General features: G+C 47.2%; 1 non-coding gene and 1 pseudogene across 1 annotated transcript; both read left to right on the forward strand.

Annotated features, from left to right (window-relative positions):
• Positions 1–1,042: 1,042 nt before the first annotated feature.
• On the forward strand, positions 1,043–1,233 carry LOC119121135. Its single transcript, XR_005097625.1, has one exon. It is a non-coding gene; the product is annotated as a U2 spliceosomal RNA (small nuclear RNA).
• A 367-nt stretch (positions 1,234–1,600) lies between these two features.
• On the forward strand, positions 1,601–1,755 carry LOC119121131 (annotated as a pseudogene).
• Positions 1,756–4,354: the final 2,599 nt, after the last annotated feature.

Raw genomic sequence — 4,354 nt, forward strand, 5'->3', positions numbered from 1 at the left:
CAAATTCCTCGTCCTGTGTCAACAACGCCGCGCGTGCGCCCTGACGTCAGCCTCGTCGTTATTCCACAGATCTAGTATATAACTATATTATAGCGTTAACAAAGTACAAGGTAAGACGTGGATTTGGTAAACGTCTCTTTATTTAACAAAACAAGAGTTCAACGAGCCAACAAGTACTGAACTGTAACGATAAAAACATATACAAGTTGCTGTACGAAATAAAATATATCAAATAACTATAACATAAATAGTTCACCACCACACGGCCCCAAGCACCGGCGTCGACTTCCAGGGGTGTGGCGGCGTGGACTTCCATCCCCGGAGGTGGCACTTCCAGCCACAGAGGTGGAAGAGAGCTCCATAGAATAGGACCGGGCGTGCGTAAAAGCCATGTCCGAGCCCCATCCACCATCCCCGGAAGGCCACCCGGCCGAGCGCCGGCCCCCGACTTCCATCCACGGAGGTGAAAGAGAGCTCCGTAGAGTAGGACCGGGCGTGCGTAAAAGCCATAACAGTTTTTCAAACCTTCTGTGTCACTCCAAATCAATAAATCCTTCAAACTCTTCGTCCTCCGTGTCACTTACAAACAAAGCCGCTAATGATGCCGGTAGTACGTGGGACCCTTCGTCATCTTCGTCATCCCGTGATCAAATCTTTGTCCTTTATGTAAACAACCGCCGTGCCGCTGACGTCACTCTAAATTCAAATGACGGTAATCCCTTGCTACATCGTGGTTCGTTTATCGTGGTTTCACTTTTCTTTTCTTTTTTTGAATTTTGAAAATTTGTGAAAGAATTCACATATAAATCGCTCCTCAGTATAAGTCGCCCCCCCACCCAAACTATGAAAAAAAACACGACTTATAGTCCGAAAAATACGGTACATGCATTACTGCGGGTGAAGATGAGTGAACAAATAAGTCGGCAGACAAGTTGCCGATTTACCAGTGCCCAGAAGAGCAGCACTCTGTGCCGTACTGTAACCGTCGGTGAGAATGGGTAGACAGGGAGGCCTGTAAGCGAGTCCGTCACTCGGATAGTCCATCGCTTCTCTGCCTTTTCGTTAAGATCAAGTGTAGTACCTGTTCTTATCATTTGAATATTTGATTTGTCCCCTTTGAGGGACTTCATATTAAATTGCTTTTTGGAACAGGGAGAAGAGATTCAGAGCTTGCTCTGCCCACTCTGCGTATCAACCTGGTGTTGCAGTATATCTGGGACTGGTGTACCTACCTATGTTGGTCAATTGAAATGCAAATTCAATAAAACGCAGCGAGGACGGTTTGGATGCTCAATTTTTCACAGCGGGCCTGGCAGAAGAAAACAAGGCGTTCAGGTCAGCCAGACCGACAAACATCTGCACTACTGCTCACGAGTTTCAGTGAGTCAAACCCAGGTTGCAACCATCACCAGAGGCTTGTCGCATTAGCTCATTCGCCGGTTGCATGCTCCACCGTTGCGCCTGTTACCTCTTATGGCCTGTGAGTAGTATACACGCACATTTCTCATCCACTAGTACCATCACACCTTTCGCTAGTTTACAAATGGCACCGTCATGTAACAGAGAGGATGTAAAATAAGTGGTCGTGTGCCCAGGCATAAGACCTAACTTGACTGTGATCACGAAGGTAGTTCACCCAGGGTGAGATGTGCCCATTGCACTGACGGTCACATTAACCCCTGCGAATTCTCCAAATACGGGAATCTCGACTGCGTAATTTGTGAGAGTGGGGAACTATGTCCGCGCTCTCCCTGATTTGATTGTTAAATATTGAGAGTCCTGAACCAAGTGCGACACAAACGCTTGCAAATCCTGTTTCAGGGCCGCAGCAGGCACTTGGCATCTGCATCTTAAATTTAAGTTGAGGATTCTAAGAAGTGTGGCCGATCGGTTTAAAGCACTGAATTAAGGCTACGGTCTCTCATGAGGAGACCGGTGAAAGTAGTCACACATATTCCATGTGAAACATAATTGACAATGGGTCAACTTCCATGTGCAACAATCAATGTGTAGACAGTCTAAACTTCACAATACTTCTATTCAAGAGCAACACTTGAAAGAAATTTGGAGGCTGTTTAACAATAGGAAACAACGAGCTCCAGATAGCAGAAAATTATTTCAATCAATCAATCAATCAAGCCATCCGGGCCATTGGCTCAGCACGCTCCATCCGCACTACCCTGCAGCCGATCACTCAAAACTCATTCTGTCCCCTCATCGCCGAACAAGCATTAGTTCCCAACACTTGCAACTGGATTCCGGTTGTCTTTGAAGTCGTTTCGCCTGTTGCGATTGATTGTACAGGTATGGTGTTGTTTCTGCAGGGCACATGTGCTTGTCGCGCCTCCTAAGGCGCCTCGGGTGAGCTGCTCGGTCGTCAGCTTGTTGTTTCTTCTTTGTTACATTATTATGTTATGTGGCCGTGTGGTCTAAGGCGCTGGATTTAGACTCCAGTCTCTCCTGAGGCGGGCATTCAAATCCCACCACTGCCACTTCTGCATCAATTCAGTTCTGTTCTTCTTGCCCAACTCCTGTCAGTGCAGCCATAAAGTATCAGGACCCTTCAAAGGTCTTTGTGAAATATCAATCTTTGCCTATCATTCCACCTTGGAGTACCCAATTTAATAGGTAACTACGCTGTGTATTTGGACTGGCATGTATATGCCTCGTAAACTGTATGCATTGAGGAAGAGTCAACTTCCATGCAGCACAGCCAACGTGTGGAAAATATCATCCGTACAACATTTCTTCTCAAAAGCATGACTTGAAAGAATATCTAAAGCTTTTCAAACACCACCAGGCAACAAGTTCCAAGCAGCAGAGAATGGTTTCGATCCATCGACCTCTGGGTTACGGGCCCAGTACGCTCCCGCTGGGCCACTCTGCTGCTCAGAACTAGTCTTTCATGATGTCCTCTAATCGGCAAACGAGCATTCGGTTCCAACTCGCAACTGGATTCTGATTGTCACTCATTTTGTTTCGCCTCTGTTGTGTACATGCTTCATTACATCATGAACAAAGCTCAGTTGGGCAGCACTATTTTTACTCATTTTTGCTAGCTTTGCGGGCTCGACTGGGGAAACATGTCACGTGACCGGGACGAGCGTCTTGACCTGAATTAATTAATCGTCGATAAAAAATTTTTTTTTTTTTTTCCTGTGCGGCTTGGCGGCCCGGTACCAAGGGCTGGTGGAGAAACCAACTACCGTTTTTTTCCATGTATAATGCGCCCCCATGTATAACACGCACCCTAAAAATGGCATGTTGATGCTGGAAAAAAGCCTGTACCCATGTATAATACGCACCCAAATTTTTTTTTTTTTTTTTTTTTTAAGTCCCAATGATCGTCACACACGCATCTGGGTGTGGTGAAATTTGTCCTCTGCATTTGACCCATCCCCGTGTGATTTTGATCCATCCCCTGGGGGAGAGGGGAGCAGTGAGCAGCAGCGGCGCCGCGCTCGGGAATCATTTGGTGATCTAACCCCGCAATTCCAACCCTTAATGCTGAGTGCCAAGCAGGGAGGCAATGGGTCCCATTTTTATAGTCTTTGGTATGACCCGGCCGGGTTACTTAAGTCCGTAAACGTAAAATTATTTCAGAAAAAAGATCATCTTTGGGAACAACCGGATGTTATTCTGCCGGTCAGTATCACTGCGCATGCAGGAGCAAACTCGATAGCGAAGAAATATGAGACTCTCAACGGGATCACCAATATTTGAGTGATGTTCCAGTTATTTATCACAATTATTTATTATAATAATAATATATATAATATATATAATTATTTTTTTTTTTTTAATTTTAATTATAATTTATTTATTATAATAATAATATATATAATATATATAATAATGACCCCTCCGTGAGTCGTCACCTTATCGCGTGCCCCTATGATCCTAGGAGCCATGTTGTCTGGGGCTTCATGCCCCTGGTAGGGTCACCCATGGCAAACGGGTCCTAGGTGAGGGGCCAGACAAAGCACGGCTCAAAAAGCCCCTTATGATGAAAAAGATATATGGACACAGATTTCCCTCGCCCGGACGCGGGTCACCGGGGCCCCTCTCTGGAGCCAGGCCTGGAGGCGGGGCTCGAAGGCGAGCGTCTGGTGGCCGGGCCTTCGCCCATGGGGCCCGGCCGGGCACAGCCCGAAAAGGAAATGTGGGTCCCCCTTCCCATGGGCTCACCACCTGTGGGAGGGGCCAAAGGGGTCGGGTGCAGTGCCAGCTGGGCGGCGGCCAAAGGCAGGGACCTTGGCGGTCTGATCCCCGGCTGCAGAAGCTGGCTCTTGGGACATGGAATGTCACCTCTCTGGCTGGAAAGGAGCCCGAGCTGGTGTGCGAGGCAGAAAAG

Source organism: Syngnathus acus, chromosome 3 (genome assembly GCF_901709675.1).
Source record: "Syngnathus acus chromosome 3, fSynAcu1.2, whole genome shotgun sequence".
NCBI lineage: Eukaryota > Metazoa > Chordata > Actinopteri > Syngnathiformes > Syngnathidae > Syngnathus > Syngnathus acus.